The 25,303-nt window shown below is 32.4% G+C and overlaps 1 protein-coding gene across 2 annotated transcripts in view; it reads left to right on the top strand.

Moving 5' to 3' along the window:
- Window positions 1-10,726: 10,726 nt before the first annotated feature.
- Window positions 10,727-25,303, top strand: part of LOC114338208 (ecdysone 20-monooxygenase) — a 66,540-nt gene continuing 51,963 nt past the window's right edge. The window contains exon 1 of one of the 2 annotated variants that reach the window (XM_050653919.1): window positions 10,727-10,744. The gene's annotated coding sequence lies outside the window, so the exon portion shown is untranslated. Of the gene's footprint in view, window positions 10,745-22,330; window positions 22,638-25,303 lie in introns of those variants that run through there. The other variant, XM_028288801.2, reaches the window with a different exon arrangement.

Raw genomic sequence — 25,303 nt, 5'->3', positions numbered from 1 at the left:
AATCATACGCTGATCAACTGAAAATCATTCCACTTGCAGGTATTACGATGGGAAGACGAATATCTGAACATCTCTGCGATCAATTAATAGAAAAAGTAAAACTATCTTCTATCGCGATGCAAGTAGATGAGGCTACCGATGTTCTTAAGGATGCACACTTGATAACATATGTAAGATATGTTGTGAAAACTGATGTTAGAGAAGACATGTTATTCTATAAACTTATTGAAGGCAATATGTACTACAGCAAGTGAAGCTTTTCATTATCATTGATAATTTTTTTAATGAAAATGACATTCTGTGGGAGAACTGTGTGGGACTATGCACAGATGGAGCTGTATCTATGGCAGGAAAAAACACCAGTCTACAGCCACGAGTTCGAAAGGTGGCTCCTCGTGCAGTTTGGGTGCATTTAAGAGATATGGATGAAGATCTACTAACAGTATTTGAAGTTATTATAAGAGCTGTAAATTTTATTAGAAACAGGAAAGTTTTTCGCAAAATTGTGTGATGCCATGGGTTCGGAATATAGATCACTTCTATATTATTGTGAGGCACGTTGGCTTTCTCGTGTCAAAGTACTTCAAAGGGTGTCTGAGCTAAAAGAAGCGATCGCCATATTTCTTACTGATAATAATAGAGAATAAGCAAACTTGTTTTATGGCACGAAATTCCTTGTAAAACTTGCGTATTTAGTTAATATTCTTCAAAGACGCAGTATTTAAATAAATCAATGTAAGGGCCTCAAATGCATGCATTTACGCAGAAAGACAAGATTACTGCATTTATGAAAAAATTAGAACTGTGGATTGTGGATAACAAGTTTGAAAAATTTTGACATGTTTGCCACTTTTAAAGTTACCTGTCTTGCTGATGAAACAGAAGAAAGTAAAGTTCTTGTTAATAATCATTTGACCAGTCTATAGAAGCAATAATTCTTCTTTTACTTTAAAGATCTTGACATGTCTAAAAATGAATGGATTAGAAACCCGTTTGTGATTGAAAAATATGATGATTTTGGCCTTACGACAACAGAGCAGGAAATGATAATATAGGTATTTATATAGTGATAGCAAATTTTCAAGATTGAGTTGAGAATTTGTAAAATTAGATTGTTAAAAACTTAAGGGGGCGCAAGAATTTTATTTTTTTAAGGGGGGCGCAGGTACAAAAAGGTTGGAAACCACTGTATTAAACCCTCATGCAAAAATCAGACTGGTATTTATCACCACCTGGTCGTTTTAATAAGTCCGACACGTAGAACATATGTCAAATGACAGGAATTATATTGGTGATAAATGTCAGTCTGAATTTTGCAGGAGAGTTTAATGAAAGGGTAACAAATCATTTAGAAGTTCTGTCCGACAAAATACATGGGGCGCTTTCGTAAACTGACGCTCCAAATTTTTAACCTGTTCCACAATTAAAACTTCCCTTGTTCCAGTGTTCCCGTACATCAAAGTTTATCCTACCAGACACCGTTAATCTATTAACAAATTTTCAGCTTGCTATTAATCAACTTTTTTTGGTACGGGGGATGCAGGCCTATTAGATTATTATCGTCTGCAGAAGCCAACAGTAAATTTGGTCCTTCTCGATGAAGTACTGTAATCGATTTTTAGATTTTTATACTACGATAATGTGTTCCAGAGCTAAATTGAAGTTGTAGTGAATGTGCATCTCCATGTTTTAGTTCATTGTTTATTTCAAATGTCTCCAAGTATTGTTGTCCAACTATGACCTTACATCGTAACCATTTAATCAATAAACCATAGCAATAAAAATCCAAGTTCCTGCATCGCTGTCCAGTGTCTAAACTAAGCCTGCATACTCTCCAAAATTCAAACGATGTCTTCTGTGTATGTTTTGGTTATTTCTAGCAGGACATGAGCAAAAATTTTGTAGGTTGTATTTGTGAGCGTTATACCCCGGGCGTTAAGGGGTTGGGTACGAATTTTCGGCTTTAATGCTTTTTAAATGCGATTCATTTTTTTCGAATCCTGAGAAAACTAATGAGAATTTTTAAAAAATTTAAACGCAGAATGAAAGATTACGTTATTATCGAGGGCCAAAAGTCCCTGAAAACTTCTATAATGTTTATTTTAATAAGTTACAGGAGTGAAAAACTAAGAGAAAATGTAGTGTGATTTTTAATTTCAAATAACTCATTCATAAGAAACTTTTTATTCATTCTAAGGGACTTTCGGCCCTCGGTAATAAAGTAATCTTTCATTCTACGTTTAAATTTTTCAAAAATACTTATTAGTTTTCTCAGGATTCGAAAAAAATGATTACATTTAAAATACATTGAAAATTTTGACAGGCGTCAAAATTTTGCATTTTGTTCCTTTCCTCCTTAATGATTTTTGTTTTCTTTTTTATGCAATTGGTACAATAGGTACAAAACATATCAGATCTCTTAATTCGAAGACATTTGCATAAAATTCAACACTGATGCAAAGTTGTGAAATCTGGGATCTTGTGAGGTCTGTTGTGTTGACTGATTATTATCAAAAATTCTCATTTTAATTAAATAAATCAATATTTCTATTAGTAATAGACATTATATTATGTATTGCACAACTGTATTATTTACAATTATTTTGTTGATCACCACGAGAGTATTTACCATATAATTTAATAGATCATTTATAAAGAAATTAGGCGAGGCAATGGAGCAATAAAGCTACCAATTTTTGAAGTTATACTTCTTTAGGCGCGATTGAGAGTAAAATTTCATAATTCTGCGCGCATGCGCACACAGACATTATGGCGTTTAGTTGCTAAATCTTTCAAGTTATGTACAGTCCGTCTAATTTACTTATCGTTGCACGTCATTATCTACGCCAGAGATCTAAGTTGACATAGTTGCCAAAGTATAAAAAAATCCTGAATCCATTTTAAATCAAATAGATCACATAATTATTGTAAACGTGGATTATACAACAAAACAAATTAATATTCAATGTAAATAAATAAAAACTTAAGAAATTGAGAACAAGAATTAAGTTATAGTCATTTAAGATTTGCAGTGCAAGCGTTTTTGCAGTGCATTGTTTAATTATTAAAAAACGGCTCCGAACTCCTGGGAGAAGCCGATAGGTTTCTTTGTATATGTCTACAATAACAACTAAAAAAGTTGTCAGATACCTCGATTATTCCAAGTCGTGATAAAATTAGGTGAAATTTATATTTTAATAGTAGAGGATCTTTGTATAGTAAAGTAAATAATAAAAACAGTAAATATAATAGAACAGATACTTATAGTAAAGAATATAAACAAATATGAAGTGTCATCACCGCAACTGTCAAATAACTGTTACCAATTTATTCTAAAATGTCACCTTCATTCGATTACAGTTACAGTGTGTTCCGAACAAATGTGCTTCATAAAAACGCTTTATAATCCATTTATACAAATTAAATGAAACATATTATTGTGTATTTCTTTAGGTTAACATTAATAGAAATCTTCAAATATTATTTCTACGCGTATATAATAAAATATGTATAGTGGCTGTAATTCCAGTGTACTCGGCAAAATGATTCTAAAAAAGAACACACCTACCGCCAAATATTTCGTGTTGGTATCATGCGACGTCACAGGCTATGACGCGGATGACGTGCAACGGTTAGTAAATTAGACGAAGTATGTGAATATATCAGTGCAAGAAAAGGCGTGAAAAGAATATATTGGTGTTTTTAGTAAATATATTTATTATAATTTTTGTGTCTTTGGATTTGTCTTCCTCAGGAGTAAGATGAGTATTATTAAAACATTTTATTGTATATTTATTATAAAACAGACCTTGTCTGTTTGTTACCGTGAATTGTCATTAGGTACGTCCGAACCGATACAGACACAGTCCTCGTAGCGTATTTGGTATAGCATTCGGCCAGTGATCGAGAGGTCTTGAGTTCGAATCCGGAGCAATCCTATACGTTTAGCACAAAATTAGTTTGGTATAAAAAAAAATTAAAACAAACTGTTTAAAGCATATTTATTTTTAAGAAATCATATAATAGAAGTATAGAAGTAACTTCTTATGTGCGTACAAAGTACACACACATTCTTTTTTTTGCAATTGGATGTATCTCAATGAAACTTATTGTATTCAATTCGTAAGAGCTATAGGAAATTTCTAAAGTGATGATGCATTCCAAAATGCATTTCGAAGTGATGAAAAATATAAATTTGTAATTCGCAAATAGTCGAGTTCATATTATTACTCGGGGGTTTTTGAGCTCGCTGAATACGAATATCATGACAGCGATGATCTCTGAGGCACCTGGTGTCCAGGATGGGCCTCGTCTTCTGGGGTTTTATGGAAATTCGATAAAAAATTAATGCAAACTCTATTACTGGGAGGCTTTTGGAGTCGCTAATCATGATCAATAATATCATGTCGGGGATGGTCTCACATGCAACTGAGTCCCATAATGGACCTTGTCTGGTGAAGTGTTATGGAAATTCGATACAGAATCAGTGCAAATACGTTACATGGTGATTTTCGGGGTTGCTGATCACGACTATTATGGAAACGACGGCTTCCGAGCACCTGGTCGTTACAAAATCAATTCAAATTCGTTATTCGGGGGATTTTTTGTGTCGCTGAACACAAATATTATGTTATAGTCTAAGATCCGAATAGAAGGTCAAAATGTACCCATCTGCTTGCCGGATGAAACATTTTTTTTTTATTAAATTTCATACATAGACAAATATTTCTAGCATGGGTTGTCTATCAAAATCGTGTCATAGCTATCCTTAAAGGGGGGTCGAAGGGGTTGAAATCAATATTCCAAACACATTTTTTTTAAGTATGGTAGAATTATTTTATTTTTAAATTAATAGGTATATTCGGTACAATTCATCCATAACACAAGAAAAAATTCAAGGAAAAATACTGAAAAATAAGCCAACGGTGGCAAATTTTTAATGGACACCTCAAAATATAATGAATTTTGCGGTGGGCATCAGAACGCATCATTGAATCGTGGTAAACAAAAAATTCAAAAAGATTTTATTAGCTTATGAGCTTCTCGAGATAACGCTGTCAAGTTTTTTTTAGTTTTATCGAATTTTGACTTTTTAATACCACTCAGAAGTCAAAACAACAACTTTTACAAAAAATACAACTTTTTTGTAAAAAAGGGTGAAAATTAACATATTTATTATTGTTAAACAAAAAATTAGCACACAAAAAAATATCTCGACAGCTTTACCTCAAGGAATATCTAAAGAACATATATACAAAATTCCAGGTGGGTCGGTCAAGTAGTTGTTGAGTTACAATGTCTACAGCCTTTGAAAAAGGAGTTTTGAGGAAAACGCGTTTAAAGTATTGTCAACTTTTATTTTCAATTTCTTTTTTGTCTTTCAAATCGTAAAATGATGCACACCGGAATATCTTGTTGAATTGCGGAGTAATTTGCAAAAGAAAATAAAAACAGCTGTTGCCGTTGTTCACTACGTTCAAGCTTGCTGGCGCGAACCTGCTGCAAATCGAGATGAAGCTAGGGCTATTTAACACTATTTCCCTACCTCCCTACCTGCGACTCGTTTTAAAGCAAGTTCGTGCCAACACGCTAGAGCGTAGTGAGAAACGGTCAACAGCTGTTCTTATTTTCTTTTGTAAATTACTCCGCGATTTAAAAACATATTTCGGTATGCATCACTTTAGGATTTGACAGACAAAAAAGAAATTGGAAATAAAAGTTGACAATACCTTGAACGCGTTTTTCTCAAAACTGATTTTTTCGGGCTGTAGACATTGTAACTCAAAAACTACTTGACCAACTCACCTGGAAATTTGTATATATTTTCTTTGGACATTTCTTTATGTAATGCTGCCAAGATATTTTTGTTTTATGCTTATTTTTTGTTTAGCAATAATAAATATGTTGATTTTCACCCTTTTTTGCAAAAAAAGATTCGTTGTTTTGACTTCTCAGTTATATCAAAAATTCAAAATTAGATAAAACTAACTCGAGAAACTCATCATATAATAAAATCTTTTTGAATTTTTTGTTTACCATGATTCAATGATGAGTTCTGATGTCCACCGCAAAATTCAGTATATTTTGAGGTGTCTTTTAAAAATTTGCTATCGCTGGCTTATTTTTCAATATTTTTCCTTGAATTTTTTCCTGAGTAATCTATGAATTGTGCTGAATATGCATATTTATTTTAAAAATAAAATATTTCTACCATACTTTCAAAAAAAATGTGTTTGGAATATTGATTTCAACCCCTTCTGCCCCCCTTAAGGATAGCTATGACACGATTTTGATAGGCAATTCATGCTAGAAATATTTGTCTATGTATGAAATTTAATAAAAAAAACTATTTCATCCGGCAAGCAGATGGGTACATTTTGACCTCCTATTCAGATCTCGTACTATTAGGTTACACATAAATGAATATTTAATATTTATTTTTTATTATAAACATTATAGACGGAGAGCTAGAGCCGAAAAATCATCGTCATAAGTAATATGGAGTTTTTCCTGTGAAATGTGTCCATTGTATATTGACAATTATGACCCCTTTCAGGCTGACACCTCAGTGGATACAGGAAGTAGCAATAAGGGATGAAAGGGGAAAGTTAGTGCAGTCATTAAAGGTTTTCACCTCCTATTTTGTTAAACCTCCATCGATTTGCATGAAAATTTTTGACTAGTTAGAGCATACCTCAAGAAACAAAACTGATTTGGTGCCACTTGCACTTTTACCCTGGTGGTGAATACCACCCCTTCCCGCGGGTGAAAACTATTTTATTAAAAATAACCCCACAAATCGATAGAGGGACAAATTTTAAGTAAAATTTGTTATATCATGTTATTAAAATAAATCAATACTTTTTGAGTTATTAAAGATCAAAGATTTGTCTATTTAAGAGCATATGCGTGAAGTTACGGATGATAAAAAGAACATGTTAATTAATTGTATGTTAGTAAAATATTATTTTTATATTATTTCGATATTTAATTGAATTTTTTTTTTCATTATAAACTGAATTTGTCCAGAAACTGGGTGTGTCCAATAATGGGTACATTTGACATATTCGAATACACTTTTGCTAAATTTATAATATCGAAATAATATAAAAATGATATTTTAGTAACATACAATTAATTAATATTTTTTTTTTATCATCCGTAACTTCACGTATGTGCTCTTAAACAGACAAATCTTTGATCTTTAATAACTCAAAAAGTATTGATTTATTTTAATAACATGATATAACAAATTTTACTTATAATTTGTTCCTCTATCGATTTGTGGGGTTATTTTTAATAATATCGTTTTCACCCCCGAGAAGGGGTGGTATCCACCCCCAGGATAAAAGTGCAAGTTGGCACCAAATCATTTTTATTTCCTGAGGTATGTTCTAACTAGTCACCAATTTTCATGCAAATCGATGGAGGTTTAACAAAATAGGAGGTGAAAACCTTTAAAGACTACACTAACTTTCTCCTTTCATCCCTTATTGCTACTTCCTGTATCCACTGAGGTGTCAGCCTGAAAGAGGTAATAATTATCAATATACAATAGACACATTTCACATGCCAAACTCCATATTACTTATGACGATGATTTTTCGGCTCTAGCTCTTAGACTATTACAGTTATTTATTATGAAAAATAAATTTTTTCATAATAAATAACTATTCCATAATTTTAACATTTTCATTACAGTTATTTATTATGAAAAATAAATATTTTGATCAAATATTTTATAATTCAATGTCTTAATTTTCTTGATCCGCCGTCTTATTTTCTTCGGCTATGGACCCATTTTCATATTTTTCGTTATTTGTCCAATGTAGGTACTCCTGCGCAATTTTTGCACGAGACAAAGCAATGCAATCCGTGTTTCTGGCAAGCACTTGAATTTTCACAAACGGTGTTTCAAACCTGCAAAACATCAAGCTCATGATGCTTGTCGACCAGGTAATTGTGTCACTGTGTGACGACTGTTTTTCTTCTGTTTAAGATGTTTATCAGCAGACGTTCTGAATTCATCATTTGAAAAACATCTTCATTGGAAGTGTGCAAAACCCACGATATCTTTAGGATTCGTCGATAGCATCACAATTCGAATGCTTGTAATTTAATTAGAATTGTGGTTTTTAATGTCCATGTCTCACAACCATAAAATAGTATAGACCTCACGTAACATTTCAGAACCTTCTTGTGAATATTCATCGGCAGGTTTCTGTTACATAAAACTGGTTTCCAGGTCATAAAAGCCTTACGTGATATTTCGATCCTGGTTATTATCTCTTCTTCAGAGTCACAATTTACATTTAACCAGCTGCCAAGGTATTTGAAATGGTTATCCGTTCTATCTCTTCTCCACTAAGAGAAAGTAGCCCTTGATCTATATTATTCTTTTCAACTGACATCCACTTTGCCTTTGAAATGTTGATTTTCAGGCCTCTTCTATAACTTGCTTAACTGACTAGATTTACTAATGTCTGGAGATCTTCTAAATTTTCTGCAAGAATGGCTGTGTCGTCAGCGTATTTGATATTGTTGATTACTTCTCCGCCTAGTTTTACTCTCTTTTCTCTGCCATCCAAAGTCTCTCTAAAGATTTCTTCAGAATAAAGATTAAAATACTGGGTGACAAAACAAAAAAAAAACTAGTGCGACTATCATTCAGACATATTATCAATTCAGGTGTTCAGCTAGCCCAGAAACTCTTAAGTAGTAATATTGAATTCAAACATGAAGGGAAGTATCCACAAAGGTGGTCTAGAGTCAAGTACTTTGAATATTGAACTTATTTTGTCAATTATTTCCGAATTATAAAGATCATTTTTCATCACTCCGAAATGCATTTTGCAAAGTACATCTTTCTTGTTCAATAATGCAATTTACATTTCGTCATCATCACTTTAGTTCACAAAATTTCATAAGGCTCTTCCGGATCGAATGCAAAAAGTTTCATTGAGATGCATCCAACTGCAAAATTTTGGTAGGTTTTGGGCTTTTTACTGCTTCACTCGCCTATTTAAGAAGAATCAATTAATAATGAATTTCAACAGTCTGATTAAAGTTTTTCTCGACTTTTCTAGAGTTTATTGTGTAGTGAAACAGTTGCTTATTAGCTATAAAAACAGGTTGACGTTCTAATGCGAGTAGTGAAAAATATTATTTATTATGTATTTGAAATTATTGTTTTTAGAGCAAAGGTAAGTTTCTTTACTACTAATATACTATCAAAGTTAATTATTGAGAAGCTTGTTTTTGAATTGCTGATTGTCATTTAATTCTACAGTTTTTGTTTTTTTATAATGTACCCAACGTTTTAAAAAGTTCAATGTTAACGCAATATTTTGTTTTGAATGAGTATCATTATACCATGAGTATTTATTGAGGTATACAGTTATGTGTTTTTTTCCACATCTGTGTGTCTTTATTATAAACTGCTCGTCAAAAGTTAGGGATATAGAAAATTCTGCTGAATTTTTATAGTAGATTTTTTCGTGAAGAGATTAACGGATTCCGCTAATTTTTTTTTTATTATTATTTTAGACTTTTCTTTAGTATTTACACAGTTATGCAAAGATTTACTCAAACTTTTTTTTTGTACTTATACCGGGTGGAAGAAAAGAAATGTTTTTCTTATGTTAAGTTTGAGACATCCTGTAGGGAGGACGAGGTACAAATGGGAGTATATATCGAGATCGTATTGTAGTCTTATGTTTTGTGAACATTTTGTTTTTTGAATGCCCCTGATATCTTTAGAAATAAAAAAAAATAGACGGTTTTGTAATTTAACATGTGTTTTAACCGAAACAGACGTTTGAGACACCTTGTAGGGAGAAAAAGGCACAAAGGTGAGTATACCTCGATAGTGAATATTTTATTTTTTTAATTTCTCTGATATCTTTAATAACAAAGAAACTAGACGATATTATTCTTTAATATGTGTTTTAACTGACCACATGCGTCACATCACACATGTGAAACATAGAAAAACATATTAAAGAGTAATACCGTCTAGTTTCTTTGCTATTAAGAAATCAGAAAAATTAAAAAAATAAAAGATTAAAAAAATATGAGACTACAACATAATATCGGGGTATACTCACCTTTGTGCCTTTTTCTCCCTACAAGGTGTCTCAAACTTTTGTTTCGGTTAAAACACATGTTAATTTACAAAACCGTCTATTTTTTTTTGTTTCTAAAGATATCAGGGACATTCAAACAATAGCATGTTCACAAAACATAAGACTACAATATTATTCTGATGTATACATACTTACATTTGTACGTCGTTCTCCCTACAGGGTGTCTCAAACTTAACACAAGAAAAACATATTTTTTCCTTCCACCCGGTATAAGTACAAAAATAAGTTTGAGTAAACCTTTGCACAACTGTGTAAATACTAAAGAAAAGGCCAAAATAAAAAAAAATAGCGGAATCCGTCTGTTCGCGAAAAAATCAACTATGAAAATAAGCATAATTTTCTATATCCCTAACTTTTGACGAGTAGTTTATTTAGCTAGTTTACGCTTCAGAAATAAAAAAAATAAAATCAAATATAACTAATTTACAGAAATCTAGAAATTATACCTATCTATGTATAGATAGACGGAACTTGATGGTGACAAGTATGTAAATTTTCTAAAAAATAATTAAATTATTCCTACACTTTAACAGAGTGGCCAGTTACCATAAAATTTTTGGTTTCGATATGATGGTGCGCTTCGCCATTATTATTGACGGGTAAGAAATTTTTTTAATGCTAATTAATAATATTTCAATAGGATCTTTTTCACTGAATGAACTTCTTCTTCTTCTTCTTCTTTTTGTATAGACATGACTCTGTCTGTTTTTTCAATGTGTCTCTAGTAATTTGTCGTTCCATCGTTTTCGTGGTCTTCCCACTGATCGTCTTCTTATTGGGGAAACGTCTCTCGCTGTCCTGACTACCCTATTTGTTGTCATTCGGCTTATGTGGTCACTCCATTCTATTCTTCTGTTTCTTACCCAGTTATTAGTGTTATCCACCTTGCATCTCCGTCGTATATCTGTACTTCTAGCTCTGTCCCATAGAGTCTTACCATCAATTTTTCGAAGGGTTTTCATCTTCGCTGTTTCGAGCAATCTTTTTGTCCTCTCTGTGTCTAGTCGTGTTTATGCCGCTTATGTCATTATTGGTCTGATGACTGTTTTGTAAATTCTGCCTTTCATTTCTTTTTCGATATGTTTATTTCTCCATATTGTGTCATTCTCCATATTGTGCCACTTCTGTTTCGAGCCTTCCGTAGCTAGATAGTGTGATGCCTAGATATTTAAACTCCATCACTTGTTCTATTATCTGACCTTCCAGCTCCAATTTATATCTTATTGGACCTGCTGTTACAGCCATGCATTTTGTATTTTTTGAGGAAATTAACATAATGATTAAACTAAATGAACTTATTATTGTCAATTAGTTCACCAACAGTTAGATACTAGATAGTACTCGTTTATTTCTTACTACATTGATTTAATACTAAAAAACATAAGACACGAGTTTACGTTTTTACTCCTATTAGGCTAGTAAATAAATTAATATACCAGTAGTAGTCCTACGATATTATTGATATCATCATCTTTTGCTTTTACAACTCTTCTTGAGTCTTTGCCACATTTACTACTGTCTTCCATTGGTTCCGATCCTGTGCTATTATTTCCCGTGGTCTCACCTCCTTCTTCATCAGGTCTTCTCTGACTGACATTGCTAATCAGTCTGTCATCATCACTCCGTACCACGTGGCCTGCCCATCTTAGTCTATTGGCTTTATGTATCTCACGATGTTTCTCTGCCCGAAAAGAGTCTCTAATTCATTGTTGTATCTGCTCCTCCATTCATTTCTCACACTGTCCCTACAAGGACCATATATGAGGGACTTTGCTTTCCCATACTAATAGTTTATTGATTTCTTTCTTTCTCGATGCCCATGTTTCAATTACCGTATCATACTGCTATGGTTTTGTACATTTGGATTTTGGCACGCCTTGAGAGAAGCTTTGACCTCATTAGATGTTGAACACCAAAGAAAGATTTATTCCCCGCCAGTATTCCTTCCCTTCCTATCCCTATGTGACGACACAGGAGAACCTCCCGTTCTCCTGTGTTGTCACTGGTAATTGTTGTTCCTAGGTGTTTGAATTTTTTGACCACCTCAAAATTATGATCGTTTATGGTAATGTTTTGTCTTATAATATTAGCCCAGTAAATGAACGGGAAATTCGGCGATACCGTGTAATTTTCAGGGGCAACTCCGAATTGCATGAAAATTTGGATTTAGGTTCTATTTACCCTCCACTTCAAAGTTGAAATTGTGTCGTTGGTTGCTTTTACTTGGGGGGTGACAGTCACCCCTTCTCGGGGGTGAAAAAACATGCGTTCAAGAAAAAACCGGAAATGGATAAATTGACTGATTTTAAGCAACTTTTGTTTCATACAGTTGACAGAAAAGTCAATACTTTTCGAGTTATTTGCCATTGAAAATGTTGATCTTTCGACAAAAAAAAACTACGTTTTCAGACGGTTTTTCGAAAATAACTCAAAAAGTAAATATTTTATCGAAAAAAATATCCTTAGCAAAAGTGTAGCTTATAGAAAACCGAAAAAAATGGTGTCAGTAAAGCCTATAAATCAAATAAAAACAAAGTTATAGCTCATGAAAAATACATTCTTATTCGTCTAATTCCAAATCGAATATTTCAAGGTGATATCAGCGAATAATTAAGCACTTTTCGGGAAAAACTCATTTAAACTTTTTTAAAGTGTTTATAAAAAGCTTGGTTTTAATTGTTAACAAAGTGTCAGTATTAAAAATAAGCGAGTTACACTCAAAATAAAGTTGGCCCTCTTTTTTTTTGTAAAAAATCATGAAAATCTCGCCGTGTTTAGCTCCCCAAATGAAATTAATCGCTACCGCTTTACAAACAATTTACTTACCTATCTATTTTTTATATGATCTGTCAGTCTCACCGGTTTAAAGTGTTTATTTTTAAAAGGGTTATAATTGAGAAAGCTTGAATGGGTCACTAATCACGAGTGTATGCAAATTTTGAACTGTCATATCTTAACCAATTTTTGTCTTACGGAGAAACACAATGAAACTAGCATATTTATAATAGCAAAACCTACATTTTTTTACTCTTTAAGATTTTTCTTATCACTAATACTTTTTAAGTTATTTTGAAAAAATGAAATTTTTCAAGAATTTTTAGAAATTTTTTTTTACTATAAAACCAAATGTTTTCAAAAATAAGCACTTCAAACCAATCAAACTTACAGATCATATAAACAATACACATACAGTTAAAATAGATGGTAAAGCCAAACGATTAATTTCATTTAGGGTGCTAAATAGAGGGAGGTTTTCACGATTTTTTTTACCAAAAAAAAGGGGCTAACTTTTTTTCAGTGTAACTGGTTTATTTTTGATGCTGTAAACTTTTGTAAAAAACAAATAATAAGCTTTTTTTCGATACTTTAAAAATGTTAATAAGGTTTTCCCGAAAAACGCTTATTTCTTCGGTGATTTCGCGTTGAATTATTCGATTTGGAATTAGACGAATAAGAACGTATTTTTCATGAGCTACAACTTTACTTCTACTCAATTTGTAGACTTTATTGGTACACCATTTTTTTCGCTTTTTTATAGGCTACACTTTTGCTAAAAATATTTGTTTCGCTAAAATATTTACTTTTTGAGTTATTTGGGAAAAACGGTCTGAAAACGTAGGTTTTTTTTGTCGAAAAATCAACATTTTAAATCACCAATAACTCGAAAAGTATTGACTTACGTAAAAAACTTTATAGAACAAAAGGTCCTTAAAATAAGTCAATTTATCCATTTCCGGCCTTATTTTAAACACGCGTGTTCACCTCCCGAGAAGGGGTAAATGTCACCCCCCAAGTAAAAGCAACCAACGGCACAAATTCAACTTTGAAGTGGAGGGTAAGTAGAACCTAAATCCAAATTTTCATGCAATTCGGAGTTGCCCCTGAAAATTACACTCCAAAACGGTCATTTATTGGGCTATATATGATATTGTTGATATGTCCTAGATCATTTTTGAGATATTTCTTGTGGTTACTCAGGACGTCTGAGCAGCCTTGATTGGGTAATCAACCCACGTGGAAGGTAGAGTCAGGACAGACGGGAAATGAATCGTAATCATTGTCCTCCAAAAAGGGGGTTTTGCTACGGACCAGCGACCCATACATGTAAAACACTAAATGCTGCGAAATAGTGGATCAATATTGATCGATATTGCCATAGGCTGCTACTTAGTCATCAAAGGCACCCAATTTGCAAGAAAAAAGATCCACAAGGATATATTGAGATCAAAGAATAACTAATAGATTATGTTTTGATTGATTTAAGTTAAGAAATTCTAGCAGCATAATAGGCGTAAATACTATCCGAAAATCAAACCATTCATACATAGCTAATCGGGCTGCAAAGATTGTGCTCGCCTTTGCCGATGACGTAAATGCAGTAGCACAATCAACATTAGAAGTTAAGGATATTTTCTCGAGCTATGAAGAAGTTATATACTCCCTGTTCTCATATATGGTTTTCAGACATGGACGTTTACAAAGGAAAATATGGAAAAAAATAGCAAAGACAGAAAGATCCATGGAAAGACAAATGCTGAACATTAAACTATCAGACAGGAAAAGAAACGAATGTATCCGTAACAAAACAAAAGTGAAAGATGTCTCAACCCAAGCAGCAAAGCTTAAATGGAAATTCGTCGGACACACCCTACGACAGAAGGATGAAAGTTGGACTAAGACGATTATACATTGGAGACCGTGGAACCACAAACGAAAATGGGGAAGGCCACAGATACGATGGTCGGATGACCTGAAGAAACACACTGGGTCAAAATGGATGCAAATTGCCCAAGATAGAGAGGCATGGAAGAAGGAAGAGGAGGCCTATATTCAAGGATGGATGTTTAGGGCTGATTAGATAGATAGATGAAGAAGCTGCATTAAATATCGGTCTGAAAGTAAATGAAGACAAAATAAAATACATGGTCCTTTCAAAATATCATATCTCTTATGTGCTAATTATGTTAAAGTTAAAAATGAATAAATTATTTGCTGGTTCGTTTAATTTATTATAAAATAAATTTTCCTCAAGTAACAAGTTTATAGTATTAATATTTTAATTTTTTTTTCTTTAGAAAAGAAAGTATTCTATTCGATATTCAATTTCAATGAGAATTTCTTTCACATGCAGTTATTTAATTGAACTTTCATTATCTCTATGGTAACATAATCTTCGGCTATACTACACGAGAAGCGTAATGTGTAACTACAACGAGTAGGTATAATTTTTGACGAACTCGATAATAGTTTCTTGAATAGAAACTCGTCAATCTTCATTTTCTTATTGTTATAGGTGAATTTGCAAATACCTTATACCAGGCAATTATCTTTTGAAGCCAATGTTTTCCCCTTTTTCAATTTTTGTACTACAAAAGATCCCTAAAAAGCTAACACCGCATTGACCAGTATGCAATATGTTGCTCTTTGTTATTTAAAACTTGTTTTAGATAAAAAATGTGTACACTGAAAAAAATTTTAAATTTAAATTTAAAGAATTTAAATATCTACGAGCAACAATCACAAATGACAACAAGATAGAGCGAGAAGTTTGAAATGCGAATAATGACAGGAAACAGATCTTTCTTTGAAATGCAACATCTAATGAAGTCAAAACTTCTTTCACGAGGTGCAAAAATCCAGATATATAAGAACATAATACGACCAGCAGTCGCGCATGGAAGCGAAACATGGACGTCAACAAAAAGAGAAGTAAATAAATTACTGGTGTGGGAAAGTAAATCCTTCGAATGATATAGAGGCGTCTATAAACCAAGGGGTATAAGTGCAATTTTGTTCAAGTTGGAGATAAGTACAGTAATAGATAGTTAATACCCATTTTAATGTTGTAGCCAAAGGACACAAGTGAATTTAAAGCCAATAGTGACATCTATGGGTATTTCACTTAACTCCTGAAAATAGTTTGTTTATCATTTGGCAGCCATTGGATATAAGTACGCTTATATCCCTTGGCTTCCAAATAAGTGTTAGTTATATCGTTTGGCAGCGAACTTGTTAATACTGACTTGTTAGATTGGTGGTACAATGTGATCATAGGCGCCCATACCCATGGGCAGGGGGGCGTGCCCCCCTAGCTTTCGGGTGTTTTAAACTAAATATTGTTATCCATAGTGTACAAAATGTAATGTGGAAAATTTTCACGTCTGCCCCCCCTGAAAATTCTTGTATGAGAACCCATGAATGTGTTAAAGTTCATACCAAACCCTTCTTTCAGTGCGTCAATAATTTTGACGTCATATAAGATTTTAAGAATGTCGCGAATCATTTCATCATATTTTAGTTAATGCGAGTTGACACGATCCAAGTGTACTTGGAAAAAGAAAGAAAAACTGAAAGAGAAATGTTTATACCAGAACACTGGGTAGAGATGAAGACCAGTTCAAAATTTATGGTTGTTAGGATGAAAGACCAGGATTTTGTTAATCTAGATACACTTCGGCAGATTCGACATAAAGGTACTGTACCGGGAATATGAACCTTGCAGTAGCTTAACTTCTACAGAAATTTGTCTCACCAACAACGGGAAGGACGACATATCATATCAAGGCACTCTGGATAATGTTTAGGAAGATCCCGACGAACCAGACAACTGCTTCGATAGCGAAGATGACTATTAATTTAAATAGTCTATGATAGATATTAATAGTCTATAACTATTATAGTTAAGTTTACTTCTAGTGTTGTTTCCTACTTTTTGCATTTTTATGCCAATTTTTAATTCTTTTACAAAAATTATTTGTTTTATTGATCAAATTGTATTAAGAAGAATAAAGATACAAGTACAGAGTACAAGTATTTAGTTGGAAGACAGTGGGTATAAGTGCTGTTTTTTATTCTAAACTATATTATAAAATGCTAAGTTTTTTTAAATCTGAAATAATTGTACTATTACATAAAAGTTTTTGAAGTTAACAAGACCAGCCAATGACCAACTATTTTGAAAAACAAGCGGTAGAATTTAGGAAAGGTGTTAAACTTTAAACTTGATTTTCTCAAAACTACTAAAAATGCACTTGTATCCCTTGGCTTCTACATGCCTTATAATATGGTCTTGCAGAGACAGCGAGACAAATAAATGGAGGCGCAGATACAATAAAGAGTTAAGAGTCTCTATTCGGAAAGGAAAACCTAGTCAGATATATAAAGGCCAATATACTCAGATGGGCAGGGCATGTGATACGCAGTAACGACAATCTCGGAAGAAGGTCTGTAGGGCGGCCTAGAGAAAGGTGGAAAGATGCAGTCAAAGAATATGTGGAGACAATGGAAGTGAGACAATGGGAATTAGTAGCACAGGACCGACAAACATGGAAAGCAATAGTAAACGCGGCAAAGACTCATGAAGAGTTGTAGCGCCTTTGATGATGATGACACTTAAACAAATGATTGCTCGTATCAAGTGCATCCATGTCAAGAATTGTGTTAAACGGTGCCAATACTAATACAATAAAATAATGTAACGGTGTAATAGCTGTCAAGATAGAATTGTATCTTAATTCTGTCTTAAAAAAATAAGATCAAGACTATTTGGACTGAAAACTAAATCTAAAATCGATTAAAGACAGACGAAAAGTTCAATTGTTCTTGTTTCAATCAATCGTGCATCAAAGGTTGAAAATCATCACGACTATGTGGACCCTGAATGTTTATATATCGACAAATGTCCCTGACAGACTGAACGACGTGTCGCATTAGACTTTTATGATTAGATAACGTATTACGTCAACTATTAACAAAAATGCCTCACACTGTACCTCAATTCGCTATCTCCTGGTTTGATTGCGATCCATTTCCTGATATTATGTTGCAAGTCATCCTTTAATCCATACTGCGATATTTTTGAGTTCGATGGTCTATAAATAACGGTCTCTCATGTACCATTATCATTAACGATGTATATAGTTTGTGCTTCTTAAGTTTCCGGGAAATTTACTCTTCTCTCTCCGATACTTCGATTATAAAATCGTGTAAGTGATGGTAGTTTCAGATATTGAAAAAGTTTGAAACATTAAGTTACGTTACAATAATTATGTTACGTTTAAGTTAAGTTTCGTATTTTAAAGTCTTTAATAATCTGATTATTATTGGGTATTAAACATATACAGGGTGAGTCATGAGGAACTGGACATACCTACTGTTACTGTTAGTATGATTATTATTGGGTATTAAACATATTATTGTGTATCAATTTGGCAATCAAAAACAGAATAAAAATTTTATTTTTTTAATATAACGCGGGTACATAAATTTGATACACCCTGTATATTGATTTGTAAATATTTATTAGAAGTTAGCTTTCACGCAAGGAGTCTTTCCTTAATGAGTTTTTCCATGAAGAATGAGAGACATTTGTAAATAAGTGAAAGGAACATTTATTGAGGATTATAATTTTAAAAAGATTGTTTTGTTATTACGGGAAAGGTAAAACCACAGGTAATTGTAATTATTAGTTTTTAAAAAAATTAATGGTAGACAGATTTGGAATTTTAAATCTGTTTGTTTAAGGACAAGAATATTTAGATAATTTCCGAAAAGTGATTAAGTTGAGTAGAAATATTGTTTGAAAGAATGACTGGGTTTTTTCGAATAAAAAAGAGTAAGGTGGAGAGAGAAATGTTTCTGATTGGCTTGGCAGTTTGGAATGGGGAAAGAGAGGTTTGAATGTTGAGACAGTTTTGGAAAAGAAAGATCATTGTGTTACCGGCATCCGAAAAGAGCAGTCAAAAGTTTTCATGAGTAGTTCAGAAGCAAGTACTAGGTGGTTTTGATAGTGAGAGTAGCTGAAAAGTGGAACGAGAGACAAATCAAATCGAGAAGAAATACCTCTTTGATTCTGTAAAGTCCAAGAGAGTAAGTTACAAGAATTATCGTTATTAAAATTATTTGTGACACCAAGTAAAAAAGATACTTGGGTCTCAGGAGATTATTGTTGAGAGAAAGAGAGGAGAGTTTTGGAGTTATTGAACGAGTACTGGCAAAAAGAGGCCTGGCTTGTGTTTTGGAGCAATAGTGGCTGGTATCCTGCTGGATTGTTTGCTGAGAACGGAGAGGGCTTTGATTGGTAGCCTAACATAATCAACAAGGAGAAGCTGTTTGGGTCAAGAGGAGACATCATTGTGTGTGAATCAAAAAGGTCAGTCAATAACCTATGTGATGGATTTTCTTTATAATCTGAAGTTAATTTTTTACGTAAAAGCATATGCATTTAAGATTCCAGCATTTCAAAAATTTAATAGGAAGTATAAGTAATTTTGCGAATACCAAATTTGTTTGTTTAGCTTGTTTTATTAATGGTATCAAGAACAAAGCGATAAATATTTTTTTGAATTAGATTAATTTATATGATAAAGGTTTCATTTGAACAATTATACCCACAGAATTTAATTGATAAATTTACAGAGCATTGCTTTTGATAATAAAGGTATTTGTATGTGTTTATTTATGGTATTTCTATTTATTTCCTTTTCCTATTTTTATCCCGATAAGGATCAACTAAGAGATACTGAAGCCACGAGAAAGGATAAGTATAACCTAAGATAGTTTAATTATTTTTGAAGTTATACTTCTTTAGGCGCGATTGAGAGTAAAATTTCATAATACTACGCGCATGCGCACACAGACAGTATGGCGTTTAGTTAATAATTCTTTCAAGTTATGTATAAATATATCAGTGCAAGAAAAGTTGTGAAAAGAATATATTAGTGTTTTTAGTAAATATATTTATTATAATTTTTGTGTCTTTGGATTTGTCTTCCTCAGGAATAAGATGAGTATTATTAAAACATTTTATTGTAAATTCATTATACTTCACCTTGCCTGTTTGTTACCGTGAATTGTCATTAGGTATGTCCGAACGAACCGATATAGACACAGTCCTCGTATTTGGTATAGCATTCGGCCAGAGATCGAGAGGTCTTGAGTTCGAATTCGGAGCAATCCTATACTTTTTTTTTTATTTTTTTTGAAAGCGGTAAGCACACAATTAGTTTGGTGTTGAACAAAAAATTAAAACAAACTGTTTAAAGTATATTTATTTTTAAGAAATCATATAATAGAAGTATAACTTCTTACGTGCGTACAAAGTACACACACATTCTTTTTTTTATGACAAAAAGGTACCCTGAGAATTTTTATTAATTTTTATGTATGATTTGCGACCATTAAATAATTAATCAAATAAATAATAATTAATATCAAAGTAATAGAAAGCAGATCATAACAATATACAGGGTGAGTCATGAGGAACTGGACACACCTACTGTTACTTTGAATGGAGGCTCCTATGGGGAATAACAAATAAACAGTAAAAAGTATCTGCTCCCATTGTTTAATAGTACGCAGAGTAAGTTATGAATTTTGACTTAAATTTCTATACGTCACACTCATCATCATTCAGCCTTGAAAGTCCACTTCTGAGCAGAGGCATCTTCCTCGTGTTTTCAGCCTTTTTTTTCTATTATTTTGTGTTTTGCTGGAAGTTTAATATCTTTATAGACGAGTTTTTATTTTTCTATTATATATTACAAATAATTTCCCAGTACTTCGGTATAAAAATTAAATTTGATCCGCGCTACAAAATCTACAGATCTATCTATGTTCGGGAATTCCTCAGCCTCTGTCGCACGGTCTTCCTCTCCTTCTTCTATTAAATGTAACATAGTATAAGGCCTGTTTTGGCCAACGTTCATCTTTCATTCCCATTACATGCCCGTATCATAAAAGCTGTTTGGATTCTATTCTAAATACGGTATTGTAAATACTTCCTGTTCTTCTTGTCATTTCTACATTTGGAATGTGATCAAGTCTGGATATCCAATAGGCTCTTCTTAGATAGTCCGTTTCTACCATTTCTAGTTTTTGGTTCTCTTTCATCCTCACTTGCCAACATTCAGATCCGTACGTCAAAATTTGTTCTACAACCAACTTCAAGATCGTCGTATTTGTTCGTAAACTAATTTTCGGAGACCAAAGTATCGAGTTTAGTATTTTTTTGCCATATTTCGACCCTGTTTTATTTTCTGTTAGATGTCCCGTTTCGATGTTCCTTCGATATCACTGTCCCTAACAGGTATTTAAATTCTCCACATTTTTATCTCCAAATATTATATATGATATGTGACAGATTGTAAATATACTGGGAGTTAATAAAAAAAAAATTATCTCAAATCGAGATTTGTGGGTTTTCTTTCTTCGTCTTTTGTTCTAAGATATTCTGTTTTGTTTATGTTGATTGTGAGTTTCCAATTTTCATAATTATTCGGTTAAATTTCGAATCATATAATCCACGTCTTGATCATTGTCTGCCATAATAACTTGATTGTCTACGGAGAAAAGATTTGTTATGTACTTGTTTCCAAGTTCTATTTCAATTCCTGTGCATTTTCTCCTCCAGAGTTGGGAACAAAGAACATCCTTTTACAAAGAACCTAGCTTATATACGCTAAGTTCCAATCTTCTGGAATATTTTCGTATTGATGGTTCGAGTTTTATTAATTCAATGTGAATGTTTCCAGGTCCTGAAATTTTGTCGTTTTTCATTTCTCTTAAGGTTCGTCTTATCTCGTCCGCAGTAATTGGCTATACTTCATCTTTGTTTATGTGTATTGAATCTGTCCTAAAGTCTCCAATTTATTTTGCAATGTGGTCTTGCTTCAGTCAATAGGGATTTGTAATATTCTTCCCATTCTGATATACTTATATGTTTAATCTCCCTGTTCCTTTGTGGTTTTTTCAGAGATTTTTTTAATAACTTCCGTGCTTTACATACTCGAGCTCCACCCATGCATCTGCTTATTTCTTTACAGTTTTTGTCAAACGTTTCGTTTTTTTTTTGGCCATAGTTTTCTTAACTTCCCTATTCCAGTAAGTGTATGTTCTCCAGTATTCTGGATTTTGTGTTTGTAACTAGATTAGATAAGCTTTTTTGATATCTATCATCTCTTATTTCTTGATAAAAAATTAAATTAAATAAAAAACTATTATTTAGTTATTTATAAAATATTTAAAAATTCTTTTGAATAAATTAAAAATTTTAAAATGATCTACGCCGCTGCGCTGGACAGAGAGTAAGTACACAGTATAGGGTTGGTATTGTTTCGTCACTTGGTCCACCCAGTACGGATGGATTGTCTCCCCTATCAAAATCCTAGCCAGATTGGAGATAAGACAGCTTCATTTATAGTAATTGTCAAGTTTTACTTCAGTGTTCCGTCCGAGTTACCGGCGTCTGCGTCAAGGTTAATAACAAATAAAAAGTCCGAAACGAAAAACACGCGCAACTTTTTTACTTTTTCGAGGATCGTACGTGGACATTCTAGATAAACAATTTTTCTTCTTCTTTGGCAGTGGTGTTTCGTGTTTCGTTGTATTGCGGATCTGATAAGTTTGTTGTTGTGTCTGGTTTTTTAAATATTGATAAGAAACTTTGAGGTTCTTCGAAGAAGGTTGATTCCATATCAATCTGGCCACAACGTTGTAAGTTATTTTTATTTTGTAATCTACACAATTTTTGTTTAATATGTATATAAAAATCTAGAGATATAGATTGATATACATTCTTAATCCATAATTTTGCCTCCAGATCTATGTTATTTTTATATCATATTTAATTAAACAAGGTCTTATCTGGGCTACTTCCTTTTTTCATTATCGCACTATCTAATTTCATAATATAGGTTAGTAAGTCCCTCATACTTTTATAAAGACAAATCCATCTATATAATATAATATCGATTTACAACGTTCTTCGACGTCTTCCGATTTCCAATCTCCATCTCGTTCTGTCATTCCATAGATCGTCCTCGAGTTCTCTGTCCCTGATTTCTCTATCAACTCCTTCTCTCCAACTTCTTATAGGTCTTCCTGGTCTGCGCCTTCCTCTTGGTTGCCATTCGAGGATTTGTTTTGGTATTCTATTCTCCGGCATTCTCCTTACGTGTCCATATCAGCTGAGTTGTTTCGACCTGATGTCGTCAATAATAGTATGTATAACCCCCATGATTTCTCGCCCATCCACTTTAATTCTATGTAGTATTTTATGGTTTATTCTTTTATTCTGAATTCTGGAATAATCTGCAAAACTTTGCCTGTATATTCTAGCTATCTATCTACGGGAGTCCTACACCCTCTGCCGCATCCCACATCTCGTTCTCCTCCTTTTCGGTCGGTCCATTCCTTTGCATTTATGGCTCTATCACTCACTATACCTCTGATTCCTTCTCTTCATTTTAATGCTAGTCTTCCTCTCCTTCACCTATTCCATGGAACATACTTTAAGGCCTGTTTTGGCCATCGTTCATCTTTCATTCGATTCTCGCCTGGAGATTAATTTAGGTATATTCTGAATTTTACAGTTGTACCAGTTCTACTGGTATAAACCAATATAATGTTTTTCTACTTCGTCGTATTAGTCCAAGTAATGAAGCTAAAAATAGGACAAAACCTCGCAATTTTTACAGAACGGATTGATTTGCTTGAAAATTTGAGCATAACTAGTGGATAGGCCAAGGATCAAAATCTATATAATCTCGAGGGTGGAAATTTTTTATTACATTTTGACCGCAAAAGTTGGTAAACACATTCATTCTAAGCAAAAAACACTCTTTACATTTTTTTGATAAAATTAATAGTTTTCGATTTATTCGCTATCGAAAGTGTTAGTTTTATATCGAAAAAATCAATGTTTTTAATAAGTTTTCTGCTAATTACTCCAAAAGTTCTCGTTTTATCAAAAAAACTTTACTTGACAAAAAAGTACGTTTTAAAAAAGTAAACAAAACCGTTTTTTTTAAATTTTCTTTAAGACCAATAGTAATCGAACTATACTTTATTATATGTTAGCTCTTCTTCGTCAAATGCTAAATATTGTAGTTTCAAAGTCAAAATACGGGAACTATGCATTTTTCGAGGATAACTTGTTCAAACTAATTTAAAGTAAGTATATAAAAATATCTATCTCCAGAATTAAAAAAAAGTCTCTAGCTCAAAAATTAAGTGACTTATAATGAAAAGAATGTCAGGCTCTAGTTTTTTCAGCGAAAAAGTGATCGGAAGCAACCTCCTAATCACCACCCTAATTAAAATTAGTCATTGACCTTATTTGGTCTTCTTTATTTATGTATTATTAATAGGTTTTAGAAGTTTGACCGGCTTAGAATGATCCGTTTTTAAAAAATGGAGTTAAAAACGAATATCGGATTTTTGTAGTTTGGAAAAAAATGGCCTTTCCTTCAGAATAGAGATATTAGCATCAGAGATACGAGAAAATATTTAAATATGAAATTGTAGCTTATTTAATTCCTAAAAAACTGGTTTGCAAAAATTTTTATACGGCAAAAATTTAATGAGGTATTTACAATTAAAACTTGTAATAACATGCAAAAACCACCTTTACCAACCCTCTCAAAGTCACCTCTTTTTTACGACTGAGGATTTTAAAAATATTTAATATTAATAGGCTTATAGATCGTATAAAAACCTACAAAATTCGTTTTTACCAAACTTTCTAAGATAAGAAATAAAAAAGTTACGGTTAAAAAGTCAATATTTTTTTTGAAAAAAAAGGAGAAATCCCATTGGAAACATAATAATGTAAGTTAGCTATGTTTTTAGTCATTGGCCTTAGTAAGTAAGTAAGTAAGGTATGCTTTATTGTCAAAAAATTTTACCAATTTGTGGACAAAGCTTATACAAAATAAAAAAATACATAAAAAACAAAAAATAATAAAAAACTACAAACAAAACAGAAACAGACACCAAGTAAATGGCGTGAGTTATACTACTTAATATAATTATTTATTAATTATTTAATTATTATTGTTATTTAATTATTTATTAATTACTTATTAATTTTTCTTTATTTATGTATTATTAATAGATTCTAGAAGTTTGACTGGCTTAGAATGATGAGTTTTTAAAAAACTGGAGTTAAAAGCGAATAAAGAATTTTTGTAGTTTGATAAAAAATGCCATTTTCGTCAGAATAGAAAGATTAGCATCAGAGATACGAAAAAATGTTTAATATAAAATTGTAGGCTATTTAATTCCCAAGACCTTGGTTTGAAAAATTTTTTTCTACGGCAAAAATTGAATGAATCTCAGTAAATGAGTATTATCGAAAAACATTAATTTTTTCGATATAA

The sequence above is a fragment of the Diabrotica virgifera genome, chromosome 6, assembly GCF_917563875.1.
Source record: "Diabrotica virgifera virgifera chromosome 6, PGI_DIABVI_V3a".
Taxonomy (NCBI): Eukaryota; Metazoa; Arthropoda; class Insecta; order Coleoptera; family Chrysomelidae; genus Diabrotica; species Diabrotica virgifera.
The sequence above is the reverse complement of the archived record's forward strand: the minus strand, read 5'-3'. Positions and strand labels throughout refer to the sequence as shown.